This window comes from Mobula hypostoma, chromosome 7, assembly GCF_963921235.1.
Source record: "Mobula hypostoma chromosome 7, sMobHyp1.1, whole genome shotgun sequence".
Taxonomy (NCBI): domain Eukaryota; kingdom Metazoa; phylum Chordata; class Chondrichthyes; order Myliobatiformes; family Myliobatidae; genus Mobula; species Mobula hypostoma.
The window spans coordinates 181640882-181668471 of NC_086103.1; the positions used below are offsets into that span (position 1 = coordinate 181640882).

Consider the following 27590-nt stretch of genomic DNA (forward strand, 5'->3'; position numbering starts at 1 on the left):
TGGTGATGCAGCCAGTTGGAATGCTTGCCACGGTACATCTGCAAGTGTTTTAGGTGACGTACCAAATCTCCTCAAACTCCTAATGAGCTCCGCTGTCTTGTCGTCTTTATAGCTGCATCAATATGTTGTGTCGCGATTAGGTCCTCGGAGATATTGATACCCAGGAACCTGAAATTGCTCACTCTTTCCACTTCTGATCCCTCTGAAGATTGGTTTGTGTTCCCTCGTCTTTCCCTTTCTGAAATCCACCATCAGCTCTTTGGTCTTACTGGCGTTGAGTGCCAGGTTGTTGCTGTGGCACCATTCCACTAGTTGATGTATCTTGCTCCTGTACACCTCCTCGTCACCATCTGAAATTCTGCCAATAGTAGCTGTGTCATCAGAAAAATTATAGATGGTGTTTCAGCTGTGCCTAGCCACACAGTCACGGGTGTAGATAGAGTAGAGCAGTGGGCTAAGTGTACGTCCCTGAGTTGCATGGTGGAGAAGACCTGATGGGCCAAGTGGCCTGATTCTGCTCTGCATCTTGTGGTCCTGAACCTCTGCTCTCTGTTTCTTGATTCCTCAACCCTGGGAGGAATACTGTATGTATTTACCCTTTCTGTACCCCTCACTTCTCTAACATCACACCCTTGTATCAAGGGATAGGAAAAGGTTTAGAGGGATATGGGCAAACGGGTCCATCTGGGTTAGCGTGGGCCTGTTAGGCTGAACGGCCTGCAATTGATACTGAAAATTGAAGCCTGAAGCTGGGCCAGAAGCCTGGGTGTTGACACCCAGTGATCAAGGAAGTAGTTCTGTGGGACAGCTGGGGAAGTCAGAGGCCCGCTGACCCAGGCTAGGAACCCATGCTCTAATGTTTCTGCCAGGCAGCACGTTCTTGCAGCCCGTCCCCAGCACATCTTTATGTTGTGTTGGTTGTTAACACATTTCACTGTATGTATCAATGTACATGTGAGTGTATGTATTGATATTTGTGTGCTTCATTCTCCTATGCTCCAAGGAATAAAGCCCTAACCTGCCCCATCCAATCCATCGAGTCCTGACAACATTTCATAAGTCTCTGTAGTTTTTCTAGCATAAAGGTATCTTTCTTATAGTAGGACGACCAAAACTCCACGTGTAGCCTCATTGATGTCTTGCAGAACATGTAACATCCCCACTTCTATACTCAATGCCCTGACGATGAAAGCCAGTACCAAAAGCTGCCTTCACCTCCCTGTCTATCTGTGACCCCCCTATCAGAAGACCATGTTCTTGGAGGAATTATGAACTTGCACAGACTTCAGATTGTCCAAGTGTGGGTTTATTTCTATGGCAAGCTGGAGATTGGGGCAGAAGTTAGCTGAAGCCAGTTCATGGTTTTGTGTGTTTGATGAATGGTGATACTGCGGTGTTCCCACTAAGCTTACGAGTCTGTGAGAGACAAAGTTCTTGTCCAGACTTGTTGCATTGTGTATCTTTGAAATCTTGCCATGGAACAGGTTTAAACTGACTCTGCGGTAAATGCTACAACGGCCAAACTGGGAGATAACTCTCCACAAGGATCCATGAAAATCAACTCTCTGAAAATCATGGCCAACTCCCCCTGGTGTCTACCCATGGAGACTGAGAGGGGCATCGCTGAAAATCATGACCAACTCCCCTGGTGTCTACCCATGGAGATCGAGAGGGGCATTGCTGAAAATCATGGCCAACTCCCCCTGGTCTCTACCCATGGAGATCGAGAGGGGCATCGCTGAAAATCATGACCAACTCCCCTAGTCTCTACCCATGGAGATCGAGAGGGGCACAAATCTTACTGGGCATTGCTGAAAATCATGGCACTAGCAAACACGCCACATGGACGAGAATTCCTAGAGGCGTGGTTTTCCACGAACAATCTGTAAACAAACACGGCAACGTCGGTCCTATTTTTGAGCTGATGTGGGCAAAGTTCCAGACACAATACATTAAATTTGCTACACTGCTAATCAGCGACAAGACTCCCTCCACTCGTCACAACTTGAGTTTCCGAAATGGCGTCCAATCAGCTGACTTAAAAGGCAAAGCATTTGGAGGACACACCACAATTAACAGGATCTCCTCGCATGATGACGAAATGTAATTGCCAAAATCGGAGAACAACTCAACCCAACCATGAATTCCATAGATTAACCACACCCCCGGCTAAAGAAATTCCTCCTCCTCTCTGTTCTAATTGGGTGACCCTCTATTCTGAGGCTGTGCCCTCTGGCCCTAGTCTCTCCCACTAAAGGAAACATCCTCTCCACATCCACTTTGTCCAGCCCCATTGGTATTGGGTAGGTTTCAGTGAGCCAGTGAAACGTGAGACCTTGAGCGTCTGTGCCTTCCTTCTCAATCCCTTTAGGTGACACAGCAACCCAAATAGTCCGTCCTTTAGTTAATGCAACACTATTACGGCACCAATGACCAAGGGTCATTGCCCATCGCTGTCCGAAAGGAGTTTGAACATTCTTCCCGGGGTCACTTGGATTTCCTCCAGGTGCTCTGGTTTTCTCCCACTTTCCAAAGATGTATGGGTTAATTGGTCAGATGAGTGTAAATGGCATCAGTGGATGGCGTAGATGCGTTGGCCGAAAGGGTCTGTATTGTGTTGTATCTCCTTAAAAAAATTAAAACCTCCTCATCTGGTCTCTTGGCCATCCCCAACTCGATAGGGCCTGTTACCATGCAGCATGGGAACAGGCACGTTGGACCAGCTGGCCCATGTTGACTGTGTTGCCCAGTGAGCTAAAGGGGAATCTGAGGGGGAGTTTCTTCCCTCAGACGGTCTGGTATGGTGGGGGCGGGGGGACACCACAGCAAGTTGTGAACTCAGTTGCTCTGTCATGGACACTAACCTCTCCAGCATCCGGGATGTCTTCAAGGAGCGATGCCTCAAAAAGGACCCCATCATTAAGGACCCCTGTCACCCAGGACATGCCCTCTTCTCATTGCTACCATCAGTGAGGACACACACTCAATGTTTTAGGAACAGCTTCTTCCCCTCTGCCATTGGATTTCTGAATGAACAACGAACCCATTAACATTACCTCATTTTTTTTTTGCTCTTTTTGCACTATCTGTTTAATTTTACTTTTTAAATATATACACTTACTAGAATTTAGTTTTTATTATTATGTCTTGCTGCCACATAACAACAAATTTCATGCCATATGCTGATGGTACTAAACCTGATTCTGATTCTGCTGGGAGTGTGGAACGAGCTGCCAGCAGAGAAGAGGTGGACACGGGATCGATTTCAACATTTAAGAGAAATTTGGGTAGGTAAGTGGAAGTGAGCGGTATAGAGGGCCATGGTCCGGGTGCAGGTTGATGGGATGAGGCAGATGAATAGTTTGGCATGGAGTAGATGGGCCAAAGGGCCTGTTTCTGTGCTGTAGTGTTCTGTGACTCTAGTCCCAGCTGTTCCTGATTGCCCATAGCTCGCCGAGCCATGTACTTATCCTCGATAGCTAGCAAACATCGCTAATGTGGCCACCTCGACCACTAACTCGTTCCAAATACACACCACCTTTTGTGTCCCTGATGCCCCTTTTTAATCTCTTGCCCCTGATCTTAAACCTCTGCCCTCCTGTTTTTAGCACTTCAGGATGGTGGTTGGGGGGCGGGGGGGAAGACTAGTTTTACCCTGTCTGCGGTCCTCATGGCTGTGCCCCTTGTTGTTATTTAGATTATAAATCTAAATTTAGATCTACATCTACATCTACATCTAGATTTAGATCTTTATCATCTACATCAAAACACAGAGTGAAATGTGTTGTTTGTGTCAATGACCAACACAGTTCGAGGATTGGGCTGGGGGCAGCCCGCAAATGTGAATTGCCCTTGGTGTGTGGGTGGGTGAGTGGCAGAGTGTGGAGGGAGATGATGGGAGTGTGGAGGAAATCCACTGAGGTCAGTATAGGTGCAGGACAGTAAGGTCTTGATGAGCTGAAATGCCTGCTGTGTGCTGAATGGCTCTCGTCCTCCAGATCTCGAACACGCGGGCACGTTCCACAGAACTTCCCAAAGGCAACCGGATGCTCCCAAAGATGGAAAGGGTGAGCAGGGATCATCTCCAGAAGGTTAGCAAGGGCTCAGTGGGCCAATTAGCAGAGTTCTGGGACTCTGATCTCCTGTACAAAACAGTGCAAAGGAAAATGGAATGATCAATACTCCTGATCTGATGCGGCACACACAAAAAAACACAATAACATAAAGAACACAATAATTTAAAAAAACACACACAATAAATGTAACTAGCTTGTATACCCCTCTCGAGCCCATCACCCCTGCATGGACGTGAGCCGCCAACAGCAGCTCGCTGGAGTTTTGAGTCCTAGCCAATGGTTGATCAGCCCTGTGGCTTCCCTTTCACCACACAACTTCATACATCTCCTAGGACAGGGGTAGGCAACCTTAAGCACAAATGATTTTCTAGCATGTGTTATTCATTAATTTGAGGCCAAGCATAACTAGATGTATTTAAATGGATAATTCCCATATTTCAAGTTTTTTTAATATATGGCATTTATCTGGCCCACCGTCCGCTCGTTAGTACGTGATCCGGCCCGCAGAGGCAAGAGGGTTGCCGACCCCTGTTCTAGGAGAAGATCCTTCCTCTGCCGGGGGCGAGGTCTCTGCAGCTTCGGTTAGCTCTGGGTTTTTACAAGGCAATGTAGAAGAAAATTCTATTTATTTATTTAGTGATACGCTATGGGATGGGCCTTTCTGGCCCTTCTGGCCCTTTGAGCCGTGCTACCCCAGCAATCCTGAAAACCCCGATTTAACCCTAACATAATCACGGCACAATTTACAATGATCAGTTAACCTACCTGATGTCTTTGGACTGAATTGAACGAAGCATTTTCACAGTACTGTGGTAATTCTATGTATTCCACTCTACTGCAAAAAAACAACATATTTCATGAATATGAGTTTTGAAATGGGTCTCTATATTGTGGACTGAGAGTGGGAAGGGGGACAGGGAGAGGGGAATCATGGTTGGGAAAAGTGGAAGGGAGAAGGGAGGGAATGGGAAGCACCAGAGAGGCATTCTGTAATGATCAATAGACCAATTTTTTGGAATCAAATGACCCTGCCTGGTGTTTCATGGCTGGGTATGTCTGCACCTGAGTCACCCCCCTGCCCCGGCATTCCTTCCCTGCCACCTGCCCCACGTCCCTCCTGTGGCAGTCCACCCTCGCTGTTCACAACATCCTGTGTTCATAGTCATAGTCATGGTCATACTTATTGATCCGGGGGGAAATTGGTTTTTGTTACAGTTGCACCATAAATAATAAATAGTAATATGTAAATTATGCCAGGAAATTATGAAATAAGTCCAGGACCAGCCTATTGGCTCAGGGTGTCTGACCCTCCAAGGGAGGAGTTGTAAAGTTTGATGGCCACAGGCAGGAATGACTTCCTATGACGCTCTGTGTTGCATCTTGGTGGAATGAGTCTCTGGCTGAATGTACTCCTGTGCCCACCCAGTACGTTATGTAGTGGATGGGAGACATTGTCCAAGATGGCATGCAACTTAGACAGCATCCTCTTTTCAGACAGCACCGTCAGAGAGTCCAGTTCCATCCCCACAACATCACTGGCCTTACGAATGAGTTCGTTGATTCTGTTCCCGCCTGATTTACAAACTTGCTCTCCGCTCCACGTTGACAATTACAGTACTGTGCGAAAGTCTTGGGCACCCTATGTGCCTGCAACTTCTGCACAGTACTGTAAACAAGCACGTTCAGATTGACATCTACCGACTTGTTGCAACAGATCTCACTGCTCCCATTAGATATTGAGTACTTGAGGCTGCTTCGGTATGGATCTTGACCTCAGGAGAAATGTGTCTCCTCTCCACCCGCTCATCATCAACAACTCCACAGTCAGCGCCGTCTCAGCAGTCAGGTTCCTGGGCAAGACCTCATGTGGGAGGACCATATCACTTTCATTAACCAAAAAGCTCAGCAGAGGCAGTTGGTAAAATTCAATCTTCCTCAGAACATCCTGGTGTAGTTCTATCATAGAGAGCATCCTCACATCAGCCATTACTGTCCGCTTGGCGCAGCGGCCTCTCACAATATACAAAACCTAAGCTAACTGTCAGGTCGGCAGAAGAGAATGACTTGGTAGTTGGACGCAGCCTACCATCACCGCACGACTTGTCTGTGTCCAGGGCAAAGAAGTGGGCAGGAACAAAAATCATCGTGGACACAACCCACCTTGCAAACAGCCCTTTCCAAAAGCTCCCCTCTGGAAAGCTCTACAGGGCTATTAAAGCAAAAACTTCACACCTTCTTAAAAGTTTCTTCCCCTGGCAGTTAATCTGATCAGCCATTCTATTCAGCACCTCCCCATCTGTTACCGTCGCTGCCCTGCACTGTAAACACCTAAAACCACTTTTTATAAATCTGTTTACATTGTAAACACATGCCGGTATTTATGTATTTATACATATTTTAATCCATATCTGAACTTTACTCTCTAACTTAATATTTTTTTATAATTGTTGAATGTTGTTTTTGTTGCATGCTGCACCCTGTTTAACACACCACAGCAAATTCCTGACACATGTAAATAGATGGCAAGTGAAGTTGATCCTTGATGGAAGACAGGCTTTAAACAATGGTACTGTTGTCAACAGAACTTAATCCTTGTGGGCCACTGCACAGTGTGAGCTAATTAAATTTGTAATCAAATCCTTCATGAATTATAAAGTCACAGAGAGGCATTGAGTACTACAGCAGAGCAACGGGCTTTTTGGCCCATCTAGTCTGTGCCTTGTTTTGCCTAGACCCATTCACCAGACCTAGACCTTATTCCTCCATATCCCTCCCATCCATATCCTCTTAAATATAAGAATTGAACCTGCATGCTGGCAGCTTGTTCTCCCTCTGAGTAAAGAAGATCCCCCTCATGTTTCTCTTAAAACTCAGTCGTGGATGGTGTCAAACCTGGTTGAGAAAGGAGCAGGGTTGTCATTGCACTTGTGCAAATGGCAGGCAACTTTACTTTGACCTTGATCTCAGGCAGGCCAGTGGGATGGAATGAGTTTGGGGAGGTGATTCCCAAAATTCCACCAACTTCCACCCAATGGGAAAGACTCCTGTTTCTTTCCAACCCTGTGTGATGCGGACACGGGCATGACATAAGAAAAGCCACGACTGAATCCTTGCACAGTAAGATCTCACAAATCAAAACCCAATATCCTGTTTGGGCAGGGTAGAATAAGGAGGCGGGGGTGGTGTGATAAATATTAACAGGAAGTGAAGGAGATCCTTGATTGGTCAGGGGTTAAAGTGATATGGGGAGAAGGCAGGAGATTGGGGCTGAGAGGGAAAATGGATCAGCCATGATGAAATGGTGGAGCAGATGCGATGGGCTAAATGGCCTAATTCTGCTTCTATATCTTATTAAGCTGGAGAGGGTGCTGAACAGCCTGGCGAGGATGTTGCCAAGCCTGGATGGTTTGAGTTATATAGAGAGACTGGACAAACTGGGACTGGTTTCCGCAGAGCAGGGCTTCCCAACCTTATTTCTGCCATGGACCAATACCACTAAGCAAGGGGTCTGTGGACCCCAAGTTGGGAACCCCTGCTGTAGCGTGGAGGAAGCTGAGGAGTTAACAAATGCAGGTTTATAAAAATCATGAGGGGTGATGATAGGATTTAAAATTTGTTTTTCTTATGAGTTGCTTATCTGATGCTGTGCGCCTGTGGTGCAGCTACAATGAAGGTTTGCAGTGCACCTGTGCACATGTGGACTTGTTTTTATGTCAGTCAACTTGTTGAGTTGACCCTTGGTCTAAAGCCTCTGTGATCGAAGGGGTGCAAACAGCAAGATGACGGAACTACATATTTAAAAAAAAATCAAAATGCTGGTGAAACCGGCAGGTCAGGCAGCATATGTGTAGGGTAATGAATAATTGGCATTTTGGGTTGGGAACCTTCATCTGGATTTTGACCTGAAATGCTAACTTGACTAAGACAACTGCACTACTCTGAAGAGTGCAAAATGAGGTCATTCTTACTCTTGGCTGTTAGGCTCTATAACGTGTATCTGGGGAAGTGATAACCTCTTCCTGCTGGACTGTTTGTGGTAGCTTATTTTTTTTAATTCTTTCTACTTCCTTGCTAATATTTGTATATCTGTGCACTTGTAATGCTACTGTGATACTGTAATTTCCTTTGGGATCAATAAAGTATCCATCTATCTACCTTTAGTATTTCCCGTCACAGATGTTGCTTGACCCTCTGAGTTCCTCCTGCATCACAATCAGAAACAGGTTGAATATCACTCAGATATGTTGTGAAATTTGTTGTTTTGCTGCAGCAGTACAGTGTAATAAATGATAATGAAACTCTGGCAGAGTATAGATATTAAAAAGTTAAATTAACTAAGTAGTGCAAAGAGAAAGGGGAAAAAAAGACCTTGTGTGTCACTCCAGATTGCAGCATCTGAAGTTTCCTGTGTTGGTAATAATGAGGGGATGGTCCTTCTTTACTGAAATCAAGACAGTGAGAGAGGGAGGTGATGGAGCTAGAATTGAATTGAATTGACTTTCTTTCTTTCATCCTTCACATACATGAGTAAAAATCTTTATGGTATGTCTCCGTCTAAATGTGCAATGTGCAATCATAGTAATTTATAATCATTTATAATAAATAGAACAGTCAATGTAAATATAGAGTACACTCAAATCAGCGTGAGTACATCAGTCTGCTGACCTGGTGGAAGAAGCTGTCCTGGAGCCTGTTGGTTCTGGCTTTTATGCTGTTTTCTGGATGGTGGCAGCTGGAATAGACAGTGGCTGGGGTGACTCGGGTCCCCAATGATCCTTTGGGCTCTTTTTCTCACACCTGTCTTTGTAAATGTCCTGAATCATGGGAAGTTCACAACTACAGATGCGCTGGGCTGTCCGCACCACTCTCTGCAGAGTCCTGTGATTAAGGGAGGTACAGTGCCCATACCAGGCAGTGATGCAGGATGTGTGTAGTCCATTTCGTTGAACAGGAGCTGTGAATCCAGGGAGAAGCCACTGACTGATCTCGGTCAATACATCGTTAGAGATGAAGGAGGGGCACTTTTATAGGGAGTTGTTAGATATGTGCATACAAATTAAATCTGTGAGACTATTGATACTGCATACACATAAATTCAGAGACTGGTGTCAGGCACAGCTCTCTCTGACTCAATGTCATGGGTTCAAGGACTCAATCAGAATTGGGTTTGTTACCACTGCCAAGCACTCAGGGATCACTTTCTGTACCTAATAAAGTAGCCACTGAGTGTATGATCATGGTCTCCTGCTGCTGTTCAACGTGTTTGTTCAGAGAAGCTCTTCTGCACACCACTGTTGTAACGCATGGTTATTTGAGTTACTGTTGCCTTCCGGTCAGCCTGAACCAGCCTGGCCATTCTCCCCTGACCTCGCTCATTAACAAGGTGTTTTCACCCACAGAACTGCCGCCGCTCACTGGATGTTTTCCACAATGTTTTCGCAGTGTTTCCCACAATTTTTTTGAGCAACTCGGCTGCAATTTTTATTTTCCGGTTTGACCCACATTTATTTTGGTCCGTAATAGTGTTGGTCTATTTCCTGATTTCATCCATCGTCCCCGTTCATCGACAGCTGCTGCTCCGTGCAGGCTTGGGATTGGCCTGTTAAGGAACTTTGCAAAGTTCAAAGTAAATTTATTTTTTAAAAAAGTACGTATGTCACCATATATAACCCAGTGATTTATTCTCTTGTGGGCATGTGGGCATAATAGAATACTAACCATAACAGAATCACTGAAATATCACACCAACTGGGCATTTAGCCATTGTGCAAAAGACAACAAACTGCAAATACAGAAAGAAGGTAATAATAATAAATAAATAAGCAATAAATATCAAGAACATGAGATGAAGAGCCCTTGAAAGTGAGTTGATAGGTCGTGGGTACCAAACTACAGCCGTGGCGCAGGCTGATGATGTCGCAGTGCTGGTAGAGTATAAATCTAGTCTGCTGAAAGCAGCCGGTCACTGGTTTTGTCTGGGTCACCGTGGACCAGGTTACAGATGATGCCATGGAAACAGTGGGAAAGTGCTTCAGAAAGAGGGCTCGAGCGCACACTTTCGATAAGTATGTGTAACTGGGTGTAACTTGAATGGTTTACTGAACATTTAGTGCCTGTCTTGTCCTGTAAATAAATAGTTAACTTGCTCACTGGTAGTGAGTTACTTCTGTCCCCATTCACCGATCCCACGACCCTGATTTCACGCATCTTCCGTCTCTTGTTGCCGTTGTTGGCACTGTGTGCTGCCTCCCAACGGTAGCGAGGGAGCACCTTCACTGGAAAGAGACACCGGATACTCTCCACCACGACCTTTAGACATTTGCCAAAGTTTTAGAGTACACACTGAATCTATGCAAACTTATAAGAAAGTAGAGGCACTGTTGTGCTTTCTTTGTCTTGGCATTTTTGTGCTGATCCCAGGACAGAGCCTCTGATAGGATGACGCCGAGGAATTTAAAGTTACTTACCCAGACAGGAGAATGAATACCAGGGTGCAGAGCGACTCCAGCGTCCTGTGTAGGAACAATGGAAACAATCACAACAAGGATCTAAAGCCGCTGGGGTAGTGCTGGCTGGCAGCTTCGGCCGTCGCAGTCGCTCTCCGTTGCAGTCAGTGAGATGTACTTGAAACCAGCAGCTCAGCACAGGTGAAGGAGGGCCAGCTATCAGCTCCTCTGGTGTCACTGCCGGTAAATAGGTAAACCAGAGGTCAAAAATGAGCTGGATTAACAAGCAGATCAAACAGTTGGTTATGTGGCCCAGTGCAAATAGGGGGGATTGAGAGGGGCATAGTGATATGGGAACATAGAAAGATAAAGCAATTTCTAGTCTTAGAACATCGAACACCAAAGCACAGTACAGACCCTTTGGCCCACGATGTTGTGCCGACCTTTTAACCTCCTCCAAGATCAATCTAACCATTCCCTCCCACATAACCCTCCATTTTGTTCCATCCATGTGACTTTCTAAGAGTTTCTTAGATGTATCCGCCTCTATCACCACCCCCTGGCAGGGCGTTCCACACACTCACCACTCCGTGTTTCTTAAATAAAAACCACCTCTGACATTTCCTCCCCCCCACCCCCCAATACTTTCCTCCAGACACCTTAAAATTATACACCTCATATTGCCCATTTCTGCCCCGGGAGAAATGTCCACAAATTGTTGGAAATATCGTGACCTGAAAAGTTAACTCTGTTTCTCTTCCCACCAAGTGCCTGACCTGCTGATTATTCCCCCTCCCCCCCCACCTCACCTGGTCTCGCCACTCACCTGGCAGCTTACACCTTCTTCCCTACCCCTCCCCCCTCACCTCACCTGGTCTCGCCACTCACCTGGCAGCTTGTACCTTCTTCCCTACCCCTCCCCCCTCACCTCACCTGGTCTCGCCACTCACCTGGCAGCTTGTACCTTCTTCCCTCCCCATCCTCCTTATTCTGCCTTCCCTTTCAGTCCTGCTGAAGGGTCTCAGCTGAAATTTCGACTAGTTATTCCCTCCCCTATGTGCTGCCTGGGCTGATGAGCTCCTCCAGCATTTTACGTGTTTTACTCTTGACCTTCAGCACCTAGAACAGGGAGGTTCCCAGCTCTTTTCTTATGCCATTAAGCAAGGGGTCCATGGACCACAGACTGGGGTCCCTGACCTGGAGCCCAGCCTATGTCAATGATTATGAAAGGCCTAGATAGAGTGGATGTGGAGAGAATGTTTCTGTTCGTGGGGGAGTCTAGGACCAGAGGACACAGCCTCAGAATAGAGGGATGTCCATTTAGAACAGAACGAGGAGGAATTGCTTTATCCAGAGGGAGGTGAATCTGTGGAATTCATCGCCACAGGTGCTGTGGAGACCAAATCAATGGGTATATTTAAAGCGGAGCCCGATAGGCTTTTGATTAATCGGGGAGTCAAAGGTTATGGGGAGAAGGCAGGAGAATGGGATTGAGAGGTTAATAAATCAGCCATGGTGGTATAGTTAAAGCAGGGGTTGATAGGTTCTTGAGAGGGGTAGATTTAAGAGGGACCTGAGGGGCAACTGCTCCAAGCAGAGGTAGGTGAGTATTCGGAACGTGCTACTACAGGAAGTAGGGTCTCGGCCCGAAACGTCGACTGTACTTTCAGTTAGTCCTGACGAAGGGTCTTGTCCTGAAACATTGACTGTACCTCTTCCTAGAGGTGCTGTCTGGCCTGCTGTGTTCACCAGCAACTTTTATGTGTTACCACAGGAAGTGGTTGGGAGGGCTACAGTAATGACATTTAAAAGCCATTTGGACGGGTACATGAAAAGCTGAGAATGGGGGTTTCCAATTTTTTATGCCATGGACCAATACCATTAAGCATGGACCCCAGGTTGGGAACCCCAAGTTTAGAAGGCTGTGGGCCAAACATAGCTAGCTTGGTGGACATCTTGCTGGGTTGAGGGGCCTGTTTCCTGAAGTATCACTCTTGACTCTATAAGCTTGAGTGAGTTTATCCTTTGTACTTCTCAATGGTCAGGGATATCAGTCTCAGCTCGCGGTACAAAACCCGTCTTGCTGGAATCAGCCGTCAAGTTCAATGGCACGTGCCTCCAAAAGTGATGCATGTCATTGTATGTTTCGATGTACGTGTGATTAAATAAATTTGGGTTTTGAAAGCAGATCAGAGAATGTTCATGATCTCCAGGTACAGTCTGAGCATAATTACTACATGACTTCTCTATTCATCACTGAAGAAACAGGTTGTAAATGCTCTGCTTTATCTAACTCTCTTGAAAGCTTTTATTGAATTGTAAAACTGCTTAGTTGGAGCCCGATGTATCACATACTCAATTCCTTGTCAGGGGTAGGTTAAAAGGTTGGGGTTGTGGGGCCAGAGCAAAGGACGTGCTGGTTCATCCCTGAATGGAACTGAGGCAGCGGACGGACTCTATTTCGAGAGATACGGTCCTAAATGCTGTTTGCTTGCTTTTATCATTTCCACAATTCATTTTTTTTCTCTTTCTCTGCACATTGGGTGTTTGACGGTTTTTTTAAAAATTGGATTCTTTTCAGGTTCCTTTGTTTAGTGGCTGCCTGTAAGGAGACGAATCTCAAGGTTGTATAATGTATACATATGGTTACTTAAATAATAAATGTACTTTATGTTTTAATCCAAAACATAGCACAGTTGTTTGGAATGGAGTGCAGGACGGGTTTTATATTCAGTACATTTTGCACGTAGGTTCAGGTTGAGTGTAATAAATGCCGTGAAAATGAGTATTTGGCAGCACATTACACTGATCTGTGTCAGAATCAGGTTTATTATCACTGGCGTATGTTGTGAAATTTCTATGGAAATAGATAAACAGTCGGCATTTCAGGCCGAGACCCTTCTTTCTGAAAAAGTGTCTCAGCCCAAAAGGTCAATTGTTTGTTTATTTCCACAGATGCCTCTTGACCTGCTGAGTTCCCCCAGCATTCTGTGTATGTTACTTTGGATTTCCAGCATCTGCAGAATCTGTGTTTCCCCCCCCCCCCAGTGCAGCCCATCACCTTCTATCTAGCGTGTCCTTCTTCCCCTCCCTCCCCCGCCTGATTCTGGCGTCTCCCTCCCTCCCTTTCCAGACCCGAAACCTTGTACACCATGCTGCCTGACCTGCTGAGTTCCTCCAGCATTTTGTGTGTTCCTCTGGATTTGTGCCCGCTCCTCTGCGGAGCCCCTTGCGTTTACGCCGTGAAATTTGTTGCTTTGCGGCAGCAGTACGTTGAAAATCTATTTTCAGTAAAGTTATAATAAGAAATGTAAAAGGAAGTAAATAAGTATTGTAAAAGGTTAGAAAAATAATGAGGTACTATGCTTGGGTTTGTGGACGGTGGAGGGGAAGAAGCTATTCCTAAAACATCTTCAAGCTCCGGTACCTCCTCCCTGATGACAGTGGTAATTGTGTGATCGAGTGTGAAGTTTTCCTAAAGGGTTGTCTATTGGTGGATTCTTAAGTAGCTGTTGAGGCTGATCTGGGATCCACATATCTTGATTTGTGGCCTCCAAACCTCACAATCCTGCCCCTTTCACCACTTGCTGATCACCATGGCATTTAATCGGAGATGCTAGGGTGGATTCCCGTAATAGAAGAATGTCTGTGTGTGACTTTGTTTAACGTGGGGAGTCTGATGGACGGGCAGCCGCTACCTTGCCCTTGACAGGTCAGGGTCAGGCTCCGGTGGCATGGGATGGAAGACGACTGGGGACCCTTCACTGCCGCGGCCTTCCTCCACCTTCACTGCCATTGTGATGTGTTATTATCCTCCTCCAGCTCCACTGTTGAGGCCTTGGTCTGATCACTCATTGTCCTGAACCCCCATCCTGCATGATCTTGCCACCATGGGTGACTCTATCAGAAGCTAAACTCCAGACGGCAAAGCTCTTGGGATGATGATAATATTATCACAGGATCCTGTAGCAGTTTAACTCAATCTGATTACTTACACAGGCACAATCAAGTGGTAAACATTATTCATCAAACTCTTGCTTTAAAATACAAACTCTTAAATGAAATCACACCTTACTATAAATACAAGCCTGATCTAGTTTTGGAGTCAGAATACCACAAATTATATTATGACTGATCAGTTATTACAGATAGGGCAATCCATAAATAACCATCTGGATATAATAATACAGGAAAAACAAGCAAGAACAACTTACTTAATATATCCATTTCAAACACACATAACATACAGAAATCAATCAGTGAGAAACACCAGATATATGCTGAATTAAAAGCGGAAATTGAAAGCCTATGGAATATGAACAGGGTATACTTTGTCCTGGAAGTGATATCTACAACTGGTATCATCCTAAAGTCACTACACAATAGCATTAAACAATTAGACTTTCCCAGCAATATCTGTGTTAGTGATCAGAAAGCCACAATACTAAACACCACTAGAAAGTTCCCAGCAATTGAGAAATGAGTGTGCTTGGCTATGCCCATACCTCGGGTCTTACCAGCTTGAGCTGGGGGGGGGGGAAATAATTTATATTGCATCTTTCATACATAAAGATGGAGGCTCAAAGTGCTTTATATAGATTGGAAAGATAAATCGATGTAGTCAGAAAATATGAGACAAAATTAAAAATAATAAAAAACACATTATATAGAATAAAATGCAATCAAATATACCAAATTATATAAATATAATCAGCATCAACAGGTAATAAATAATCCTCTGAGTAGACCAAATTTTAAAAAGTAGGTATTAGGAAGTGTTTTGAAGTGTTCTGCAGTACTATCCTGGCATTTCTCAGACAGTAGAATATTCCAGATTTTTGGTGCGTAAGAGCAAAAATGCCTTATCATCTGTTCTTATGTTCTTGGCTCTAGAAACACTAAGCAAACCAGTATTCAGGGATCTGATTACGAATAGGGATGTAAGGGGGTAGACACTCCAAAATATATGGAGGAGCTAGATTATTCTGAGCCTTATCTGCAATTAAAAGTATTTTAAAATTGATCCTAAAGGTCACAGTCAGCCAGTGTAATGATGCAAAAAGCAGTGAAATGTGCTCAGGTTTTCTTTTCTCGGTTAAGATTCTTGCTGCTGCATTTTGAGGAAGCTGTGGCTGATTTATGCCTTTCTCAGGCAAATCTGAAATGAGTGCATTACAGTCAGCTAATGGGTGAGAAACAATAACGTATATAAATTACAAAAGCATGTATCAAAGGGTTTCAGGAACTCCCAATCCTCTCCACCGCGGCAAGATGACAATACTCAGAGAAGGTCGAAATGAGAAGATAGCGTGTCTTGGATGGTGAGAGTCCTTCAAAAGTTTATGCCTCAAGAAGGCAGCATCCATCTTGAAGATGCCCGAAACAGTTCTAATGCCTGTGATGGAACTGGCCGACATTACAACCCCCTGCAGTTTTGTCCAATCCCATGCAGTGGAGATTTCACATCAGCTGGTGATGCAGCCAGTTAGAATGCATCTCCATGGTTCATCTGTAGAAATTTGCTGGAGCCTCTGGTGGGGCAGGAGGTAGTGTTGAGAAAGCAGAGGGGCTGCAGAAGGACTTGGATTAGGAGAATGGGCAAAGAAGTGGCAGATGGAATACAGTGTCGCGATGTGTATGGTCATGCACTTCGGTAGAATAAATAAAAGCGTAGAGAAAATTCAAAAATCTGAGGTACAAAGGTACTTGAGAGTCCTTGTGCAAGATTCTATAAAGGTTGGTTTGCAGGTTGCGTCAGTGGTGAGGAAGGCAAATGCAAAGTTAGCATTCATTTTGAGATGACTAGAATATAAAATCAAGGGTGATTGTTAAAGCTTTGTAAGGCACTAGTGAGGGTTCACATGGAGTATTGTGAACAGTTTGGGGCCTCTTATCTAAGAAAGGATGTGCTGACATTAGAGAGGGTTCAAAGGAGGTTCATGGAAATGATTCTGGGATTAAAAAGCTTATCATCTGAGGAGTGTTTGGTTCTGGGCTTGTACTCACTGAAATTCATAAGAATGAGGCGTGACCTCATTGAAACCTGTCGAATATTGAAAGGCCTAGATAGAATGGATGTGGAGAGGATGTTTCCTATGGTGGGAGAGTCTAAGACCAGAGGACACAGCCTCAGAATAGAGGGATGTGTATTTAGAATGGCGATGAGGAGAAATTTCTTTAGCCAAAGGTGAATCTATGAAATTCATTGCCACAGGTGGCTGTGGAGGCCAAGTCGTTGGGTATATTTGAGGCAGGGGTTGATAGATTCTTAATTAGTCAGTGCATGAAGGGATATGGGGAGAAGGTAGGAGACTGGGGCTGAGAAGGAAATGGATCGGACATGATGAAATGGTGGAGCAGACTCGATGGGCCAAATGGCCTAATTCTGCTCCTATATCTTTTGGTTGTGCCAAATCTCTTCAAGAAAGCTGGCATGCCTTCTTCATATATTAGATTCAGGACAGACCATCAGAGATGTTGACACCCAGCAACATTTGCTGATGTCTTGAACAGCGGTACTGAATGGAAGTCCTTGATAATGTGTTGAGATCATTGGGCGGGCCATAATAACAGACCGAGCAGTTATTGCTAATGAGTGAAGGACTATTATGACTCTCTTGCCCCAGGTTAGGGCTATCTGGTGTTTCCAGCCACTGAACTAGTGTAAGCACCTGAGGAGTTGATTTGAGATGAAGAATGCAGCATTGTCTCTTCTCCCTTTCCCCCCCCAAATTAAAATCACCTCTCTCATTAGGCAGAAGATACAAAAGCATAAAAGCACATACCACAAAACACGAGGATAGCTTTTATCTCATAACACCATATTCTGAGATTGTGCCCTCTGGTCCTAGACTCCCCCAGTATAGGAAACATCTTCTCTATGCCAACTCTATCTAGGCCTTTCAATATATCACTGGACAACAAAGATTTTGCTTCCTAAGTGCTTTTGGGTGTTTCTTATGAACTTTGGGCTGCTGATCATGAAAATCTCTGTGAAATTTCCCTATTATGCACCATTTAAAAAAATAATCACCTATATTTGTTATTTCAATTCATGATTCAAGTCAGAATTACTGATGCTAAGGTTAAGGAAGACATTTTTTGTTGGTCCAAAATCAAACAGGTCATTAATAACAGGCAATTTGAAGAACTACTTGTAGAACCAGAGATAATTGTACGGAAGTTGTTTTTGCGGATATTGTTAAAATTTTTCTTGGCAATTACAGAGCACCAACCTACATGCAGCTGGTTGACAACATGCTTCAAGCATACAAAACCATGAAGTGCAACATGTCCCTAAAGATTCATTTTCTGCATTCCAATTAGACTTCTCCCCTGCCAATCTTGTTGCTGTCAGTGACGAGCATGGTGAAAGGTTTCACTAGGACAATGCAGTCATGGGAGAACAGTATTGGGCAACCGGAATCCATCAATACTGGCTGATTATTGTTGGACACTTAAGCGAGAAGCCTCAGACACTGAGTACAAATGAAAATCATCAACAAAATATTTTTAGCTTAGCTGAACAATTGCAAAGCGTCAGCACCGGTTTAAATACATTATATTCAATAAAAGCTAATTTCTTGTTTCTCCAATGTGATACAAGTACTAGTCTGAAATTATTTGTGTTCATCTTCAAGTGGTTTATCATAAAGAAGAAAAATTCTAAGGAAGCAACACTTTTGGAAAAATTTGTTGTCCAGTGTGTTCAGTAGGTTTAGGGCCCAGGGCTCACAGCACCAGGTTCGGGTACAGTTATTACCCTTTAACCATCAGACTCCTGAACCAGAGTGGATAACTTCAGTCAGCTCAACGCTGAACTGATTGCACAACCTACAGACTCGCTTTCAAAGACTTCACAACTCACATTATCAGCATTATTTATTTTCTTTATTGTGCTTTTTTTTGTATTTGCAAAGTTTGTCATCTTTTGCACATTGAATGCCTGTCAGTCTGAGGTGTACAAGTTAAGAGGCATAGATAGAGTGATCAGCCAGAGACATTTTTCCAGGGGCCATAATTTTACATTGATTGGAGGAAAGTATAGGGACTTTGTATCTACGGTGAGTGCCTGAAAGGAAATGAACTTCAGGGTACCATATGGTGACATACAGTACTGTGCAAAAGTCATAGGCACATGTATATAGGTTTTAAGAGTTCAGAGGTACATTTAATGTCACAGAAATGTATACAATATACATCCTGAAATGCTTTTTCTTCACACCCATCCATGAAAACAGAGGAGTGCCCCCAAAGAATGAATGACAGTTAAATGTTAGAACCCCAAAGTCCCCCCAGCTCCCCTCCCTCCTGCGCATAAGCGGCCGCAAACAATGATCCCCTCTCCTGCCAACGGCAAAAAGAAATATCGGCACCCACCATCGAGTACTCAAGCGTGAGCAGAGACACAGGCTTGCAGTACTGTACCCCAAAGACTACTTGTTCACCCGGTATTTGACATACCACAGGCGCTCTCTCTCTCTCTCCCTAATAAGGGAGAAAGGGATGTCTCCATTTCACAGTGAGAGGGGAGACATAATAAACAACTCATTGGTTTACCATGTTAAAAGTCCATTATGTCGCTTTTTCCAAGCTGTGTGCCCAAAGATCTCAGGTCTCTGGGAACACAGCTGTAGATCTTCCAACTCCCACTACACACTGATCTCCTGCCGGGACACCAACCTTCGATTTGTTCGTCTCCAAAGCCATGAGATCTTGGACCTCCGAAGGTGAGCTAAGCTCTTAGGCTGCGCCCTTGGCATGTTGAATAACGGCCAGTCGTGAAACCCTGAGAGCGCGTCCCATTCCTGTAAAGAACTGAAGTCAGTGTGTAACTCCAGGTCAGGGTCTTCAAAAGAACTCTGAAAGGGAAAAAAAGAGATATTAAAGATGGAGATCTCATGACCTCAAGCAGACACACAGCTGTGCCTCAACAGTGGTACAAGACAATAAAACTGTATAATGTAGTCCAATCCCAAACAAGAGATGTATATATCTTTTCCTTATGAAGCAGGATACGCTTCATAAGCGAGGGTGATTAAGACTTTTGCACAGTTCTGTAGCAATTTTACGTATTGCTCTGTATTGTTGCCACAATTTAAAAAAAACACAAATTTCATGACATATGTAAGTGATGATGAACCCGATTCTGATATGGGTCTCTATTGTGGACTGAGAGTGGGAGGGAGGGAGGGGAGGGAACGTCGACTCAGACCATGAGAGGCCTGCATCGGGCATTTTCATGCTTTACAAGGCACAGATTGGAAGTCTGTGTGGGGCGCCTCTCCTCGCACAGACTAGAGCGATGTGTGATTAAGTGCCTTGCTCAAGGGCACAAACACGCTGCCACAGCTGAGGCTCGAACTAGCAACCTTGAGGTAACTAGACGAACACCGTAACCACTTGGCCATGTGCCCAACACCCAGAAGGAGATGGAGAGGGGAATCATACTTGGGAAAAGGGATAGGGAGAGAGGAGGTAGTGGGAAGCACCATTGCGACATTCTGTAATTATCAACAAACCAATTGTTCGGAATCAAATAACTTTGCCTGGTGTCTCGGGGCTGGGTAATTCTGCACCCATGGCATCCCCCATCCCTGGAACTCCTCTGCCACCTATCCCACACCCCTCCTGCAGAGCTCCACCATCACCATTTCCAACAAAGTTTTGCTTCTCCCAGGTTTACAAGCTCGATCTCTGCTCCATGTTGACAAATACGGTACTTTTATTTATTTATATAGTACAGTATTGATACTTTAATAATGCATTTCAACTTTGAGACTCTCAGAACATTTAAAAGGTATCTGGACGAGCGCTTAAATCACCAAGGCATGAAAGACAACAGACTGGCAAGTAGAACATCAGGAAGTTTCTGATTCTGTAGTTGCATGGCACTGCGATTTGAAAATGTGACATAATTTGCATGTGCATATTTTGTCAGATCAACACGGTTCATGTCTCTTGAATTTGCATAATTAATGCAGCATCACAAGCTAATTGAAGATTATAATTGTAGTGTGTTACAGCACGATGGAGCAGATTAGTGGTGCACAGAAAGGTCTGATTTTGTGTGCGTTATGCTGACTGCTCCCTGTTCTTTCCTCCTTACTGGAATTATGAAAATTAGGACTCTTGCAGTGATTAAGAGAAGCTAAAAATGATGCTGCTCCCACCTGGTTCGTGCTGTGAAGATTGGGGCTCACTGATGTCGTGAACCTTGTCTTGACTGTCATATTGTCCGCTGATGGCTCTGTTCGTGTACAATGGGTCAGCGCATCCTGTTTCAGAAGGAAAAGATGTATACGTCTCTTGTTTGGGATTGGACTACGTTATACAATGTTTATTGTTTTATACCACCGCTGAGGCACAGCTGTGTGTCTGCTTGAGGTCACGGGATACACTCAGCATTCCTGGGTCATTTAAAGGCTAATTGTCCCACCGTGTGTCTTGGGTAACATGAGGCTCTGTCTTATTGATTTAGAGATTCAGCATGGAACAGGCTGGTTCGCCCCACTGAGCCGTGCTGACCAGCACCTACTGATTTAACCCGAGCCTAATCACAGGGCAGTTTACAATGACCAATTAGCCTACCAGCTGGTATGATTTTGGACTGTGGGAGGAAACGGGAGCACCCAGAGGAAACCCAGGCATTCCCGGGAAGGATGTACAACTTGCTTGTGGGAGGATGCCGGAACTGAACTCTGACGTCCTGAGCTGTGAGTTGCACTAACCGCCACGGTACCGTGGCGCCCTTGTGGAGATAGGACCGGGCCCTCGGGCCCGCCGCGACTGTGCCGACCACGAAGCCAAACTAAGCTAATTCCATCCAAAGCAACTCACACAAAATACTGGCAGAGTTCAGCAGGTCAGGCAGTAATTATGGAGAGGAATAGAGTCAAGGTCCCGACAAAGGGTTTCAGCCCAAAACATTGAACCAGGGTCGCTGATTGCAGTCTGGTGCTGTAATGTGATGTGCTAACGTACCACCCATCCGCCTGCACATAATCCGCATCCCTCTATTCCCCACATACCCGTATTCCATCTAAATGCCTCTTATTGTATTGTATCTGCTTCTGCTATCACTGCCCCCGGCACCCACTGCTCTCCGTGTGAACAAAAATTGTCCTACACTTCTCCTGGAAACAGTCCCCCACTCATTTTAAACTTCTGCTCCCGATTATTTGACATTTCCACCCAGGGAATAGATCCTGACTGTTAACGTCATCCATACCACTCCTAATTTTATAAATCTCTGTCAGGTCTCCCCTTGGCTCCCAACACTCCAAAGAAGAAAACACAGGCTTGTCCAAAGCTCAAAATAAACTTATTATCCAACTACATATATTTCACTGTATACTACCCTGAGATTCGTTTTCTTGCGGGCATTCATTAATTCTGTTACAGTTACTGTTCCTGTAGCAGCCAATTCTAACAAACCACTGCCACTGCTGGTGACCCCCTTGAATTGTTATTCTTGTACAGCGTACCCTCCATCACTCCAGTAATGATGTTCCAGAAGTTGAAGAACTGTATTCAATCCTTTATTAGCAACTTGCAAAACATCCAAACTTGAAGCGCTGTAATTAAGCGGTAAAAAAGATAGTGGATTCAGCCCAGTACATAACAGGAATTCTGCAGATGCTGGAAATTCAAGCAACACACATCAAAGTTGCTGGTGAACGCAGCAGGCCAGGCAGCATCTCTAGGAAGAGGTACAGTCGACGTTTCAGGCCGAGACCCTTCTGGGTAAAGCCTGCCCAACCATTGAGCACGTCTACGTGAAACACTGTTGTGGGAAAGCAGCATCCGTCATCAGAGATCCTCACCACCCAGGCCAAGCTCTTTTCTCACTCTTGCCATCAGGTAAAAGGTACAGGAGCATCAGGACTCGCACCAGCAAGTTCAAGAACAGTTACTACCGTCGTACTCGATTGGACCTGATGCAATAGCAATTGTACCACAAACACACTGACACACGTAATTCTTTTCAAACCTTTATTCTCTACTCATAGCATGCTATGAGGGAAGTTACAGACTGATCTCCCAAAAGAACCAATCCAGACACTGCCCCCGAATTACACAATTCTCCACAACTTATAACATTGATCAGGTAGCAGGAAATCTTACGATTACAAGTTTAGACAATATTAGAATCATTTCAATCACATGCTAAGATACAATTAGATGTAAAATAATCATTGGTCAGTTAGTTATAATTATTTTAAGCCAAAGCCAGCCCATCAGTTCCTCATTCGGACCCCTTCCCCTTTTCTCCAAAACATTCTAGCTCCTACACTATTCTTCCCATATTTAGCTATACCTTGAGCTGCTTTTACAAGATCAGATAGTTCCTTATTTGGGCCCTTGCCTGTCTTTAGACAATAAAGACTAGTACGTCACCCGTTGCAGAGTGAAGCTTCTTTCTAACTTGGCCAAACTTGTCCAAAGCAGTAAGCCAAGGTGCTTATAAGGTGATTGATTATTAATTAATCATTGTCCTCTGTTTTTCCCCCTATTTACCTATCCCTTCATTCTATCATTACCCCTCAACCATCAGACTCTTGAACAAAATGGGGTAACTACACTCATTCTATTTCTGGTGTTCCCACAAACGATGGTCTCACTTTATCTTATTTCATGCTCTTGTTATTTATTTCATTTCCAGACTTTGTTGTTCATTGATCCTGTTTACAGTTCTATAGATTTGCAGAGTATGCCCACAGGAAAAAGGATCTCAGGGTTGAATGTTGTGACACAAATGTACTCGGATAATAAATTTGACTTTGATCTTTGAACAAAAGATATGATATCAGTTGGTCCCCAGCTTCCAACTGCAAGAATACATAACTTATTCCCTTTGCTTATACCACACCCTCGCGCACGACTAGTTACCATAATAAACATGCAACACAATGCAGATAGAATACAGATGGTTGGTTCTTACAATTCTATTATGGATTTATTAAGTATGCCCACAAGAAAATGAATCTCAGGTTTGTATATGGTGTCATATATGTGCTTGGCGCGTGGCCAAGTAGTTAAGACGTTAGTCTAGAGATCTGAAGGTCGCTAGTTCGAGCCTCAGCTGAGGCAGTGTGTGTGTCCTTGAGCAAGGCACTTAACCACACATTGCTCTGCGATGACACCAGTGCCAAGCTGTATGGGTCCTAGTGCCCTTCCCTTGGACAACATGGGTGGCATGGAGAGGGGAGACTTGCAGCATGGGCAACTGCCGGTCTTCCATACAACCTTCGCCCAGGCCTGTACCCTGGAAACCTTCCAAGGTGCAAATCCATGGTCTCACGAGACCAATGGATGCCTATATATATGTGCTTTGATAATAAATTTATGTTGAACATTCACAGTAAACACAAAGAAACACAACAGCATCAATGAAAAACAACAAAGATGGGTGAATAACCAATGTGTAAAAGAAGCCAAACTCTGCAAATACTGTACAAAAAAAGAATAAATATGTTAATAAATAATACTGAGAGCGTGAGTTGTAGAGTCCTTGAAAGTGAGTGTGTGGGTTGTGGAACCGGTTCAGTGTTAAGGTGAGCGGAGTTATCCACATTGGTTCAGGAGTCGGATGGTTGAACTTCTCCTGAACTTGGTGGTGGGACATCATGTTTCAAATGTATAAGACATAGAATATAGATCTGTGCAGAATAGTATAGGCCCTTCAGCCCACAATGTTGTGTTGCTCCTCACATTGGTGAGATCATACTATGTGCAGTTCTGGTTACCCAGTTTCAGGAAGGATGTCATGAAACTGGGGAGGGCTGCAGAAAAGGTTCCCAGGACAGTTCCTGGGGCATAGGATGTGGGTGTTATAAAGGGAGATTGGACGAGCTGGGCTCCATTCCCTGGACTGTAGGGGGTTGAGGGGTGACCTTGGAGCATAAAATCATGAAGAGAGTAGACTAGGTAGACGGTCACAGTGTTTCTTCCTGCGGAAGGGAGTCTAAAACTAGAGAAGATGAGAAGAAAAAGATTAAACAGGATTGTATGAAGGGCAATTTTCATACCCAGAGTGTGGCCAATACAAGGGATGAGCTGTCTGAGGAAGTGATAGAGCCAGGTTTATTAACAATGTTTTAAAGGGATTTATACATACTGTGAAGGTTTAGAGAGTTATAGAGTTGTTTGGTTGGTTCATTATTGTCACATCTACCAGGATACAGTGAGAGGACAAAGTCAGCATGGTTTCCTTAAGGGAAAATGTTGTGTGATGAACCTGTTGGAATTCTTTGAGGAGATTACACATAGGATAGATAAAGGGGATGTAGCGGATGTTGTATATTTGAATTTTCAGAAGGCCTTTGACAAAGTGCTGCACATGAGGCTGCTTGCCAAGTTAAGTGCCCATGGTATACAGGAAAGTTACGAGCATGGTTAGAGCATTGACTGATTGGTAGGAGGCAGTGAGTGGGAATAAAGGAATGCTTTTCTGGTTGGCTGCCAGTGACTAGTGGTGTTCCGCAGGGGTTGGTGTTGGGGCCACTTCTTTTTATGCTGTATATCAGTGATTTAGATGATGGAGTAGATGGCTTTTTTGCCAAGTTTGCAGACGGTATGAAGATTGGTGGAGGGGCAGGTAGTGTTGTGGAAACAGGTAGGCTGCAGAATGACTTAAAAAGATTAGGAGCATGGGCAAGAGAGTGGCAAATGAAGTACAATGTTGGAAAATGTACAGTCGTGCACTTTGGTAGAAGAAATAAATGTGCAGACTATTTTCTAAACAGCGAAAGTCCAAAAATCTGAGATGCAAAGGGACTTTGAGTTCTTCTGCAGAACACCCTAAAGGTTAACTTACAGGTAGAGTCCTTGGTGAGGAAGGCAAATGCATTTGTCCACCTGGACAACACAAACACCTACGTCAGGATGCCGTTCATTAACTATAGCTCAGCATTTAATACCATCATTCCCACAATCCTGACTGAGAAATTGCAAAACCTGGGCCTCTGTACTTCCCTCTGCAATTGGATCCTCATCCTCCTAACCGGAAGACCATAATTTGTGCAGACTGGTGATAACATCTCCTCCTCGCTGACAAACAACACTGGTGCACCTCAGGGCTGTGTGCTTAGCCCACTGCTCTACTCTCTCTATACCCGTGACTGTGTGGCTAGGCAGCTCAAATACCATCTATCAATTTGCTGATGATACAATCATTGTTGGTAGAATCTCAGATGGTAACAAGAGGGTGTACAGGAGTGAGATATGCCAACTAGTGGAGTGGTGCTGCAGCAACAACCTGGAACTCAACGTCAGTAAGATAAAAAAGCTGATTGTGGACTTCAGGAATGGTAGGATGAAGGAACACATACCAATCCTCAGAGAGGGATCAGAAGTGGAGAGAGTGAGCAGCTTCAAGTTCCTGGGTGTCAAGATCTCTGAGGATCTAACCTGGTCCCAACATATTGATGTTGTAAAGAAGGCAAGACAGCGGCTATACTTTATTAGGAGTTTGAAGAGATTTGGTACGTCAACAAATACACTCAAAAACTTATATAGATGTACCATGGAGAGCATTCTGACAGGCTGCATCACTGTCTGGTATGGAGGGGCTACTGCACAGGACCGAAAGAAGCTACAGAGGGTTGTAAATTTAGTCGGCTCCATCTTGGGTACTAGCCTACAAAGTACCCAGGACACCTTCAGGGAGCAGTGTCTCAGAAAGGCAGCGTCCATTATTAAGGACCTCCAGCACCCAGGGCATGCCCTTTTCTCACTGTTACCATCAGGTAGGAGGTACAGAAGCCTGAAGGCACACACTCAGTGATTCAGGAACAGCTTCTTCCGCTCTGCCATCTGATTCCTAAATGGACATTGAACCCTTGGACACTACCTTACTTTTCAAATATGTATTATTTTTGTTTTTTACATGATTTTTAATCTATTCAATATACGTATACTGTAATTGAATTACTTATTACTTTATTTTGTTGTTTTTTTTCTTCTTCCTTCTATATTATGTATTGCATTGAAGCTGCTGCTAAGTTAACAAATTTCATGTCACGGGCCAGTGATAATAAACCCGATTCTGATTCATTTCAAGAGCTTTCGAATACAAGAGCAGGGATGTGATTTTGAGGCTTTATAAGGCACTTGTGAGGCCTCACCTTGAGTATTGTGAACAGTGTTGGGCCCCTCATCTCAGAAAAGTTGTTCTGGCATTGGAGAGGGTTCAGAGGAGGTTCACAAAGATGATTCCAGGAATGAAAGGGTTATCATACGAGGAATGTTTGATGGCTCTGGGGTCTGTACTCGCTGGTATTCAGAAGGATGAGGGGGGATCTCATTGAAACCTTTCGAATGTTGAAAGGCCTAGACAGAGTAGATGTGGAAAAGATGTTTCCCATGGTGGGGAAACTAGGACAAGAGGGCACAGTCTCAAGATAGAGGGGCATCCATTTAAAACAAAGATGTGGAGAAATGTCTTTAGCCAGAGGTGGTGAATTTGTGGAATTTGTCACCACAGGCGGCCATGGAGGTCAGATCATCGGGTGTACTTAAGGTAGAACTTGATTCTGTTCAGGGTTATACACTTGGTTCTATTTTAGGTTCCTCTCTTCCTTTTGATTTGAAACGCCTTAAGCAGGTCTCTAACCCGATAGTTAAATATGCTTTGCGCATTTGGTTTCAATTCAGAAAATTTTTTGATCTTAATCAATTCGGGTTAGCGATTCTTATTTTAGGTAACATATTTTTTCCTCCCTCTTTTACGGATCGCGCTTTTCAAACTTGGAAGACTAAGGGTATTTTACGGTTTTTGGATTTATTTTTAGATGGTTCCCTTATGTCTTTTGAACAATTATCTAATAAATATAACTTATCAAGAATACATTTTTTTAGATATTTACAAGTTAGAAATTTCCTAAGTACTATACTTTCTTCCTTTCCAATGCTTCCTCCTATATATATTTTAGATTCGATAATTAACCTTAATCCATGTCAGAAAGGTGCATCGGCTATGATTTATAATATTATTATGAAACTTAGGAAAGCTCCATTTGATAAGATTAGGGTAGATTGGGAACAGGAATTGGGGCTTACCATTTCT

General features: G+C 44.2%; 1 protein-coding gene and 1 long non-coding RNA gene across 4 annotated transcripts in view; one reads left to right on the forward strand and one right to left on the reverse strand.

The window, feature by feature from the left end:
- The window catches only part of gdpd5b (glycerophosphodiester phosphodiesterase domain containing 5b), a 291231-nt gene that overhangs the window by 2459 nt on the left and 261182 nt on the right, over window positions 1-27590 (forward strand). Inside the window, exon 1 of one of the 3 annotated variants that reach the window (XM_063054662.1) lies at window positions 3638-4091. The exons of the other annotated variants lie outside the window; for them this stretch is intronic. The gene's annotated coding sequence lies outside the window, so the exon portion shown is untranslated. Of the gene's footprint in view, window positions 1-3637; window positions 4092-27590 lie in introns of those variants that run through there. 3 annotated transcript variants of the gene reach the window in all.
- On the reverse strand, window positions 4011-11157 carry LOC134349790 (uncharacterized). Its single transcript, XR_010018770.1, has 3 exons — window positions 10544-11157; window positions 4842-4911; window positions 4011-4142 (listed from the first exon to the last, which is right to left on the reverse strand). It is a non-coding gene; the product is annotated as an uncharacterized LOC134349790 (long non-coding RNA).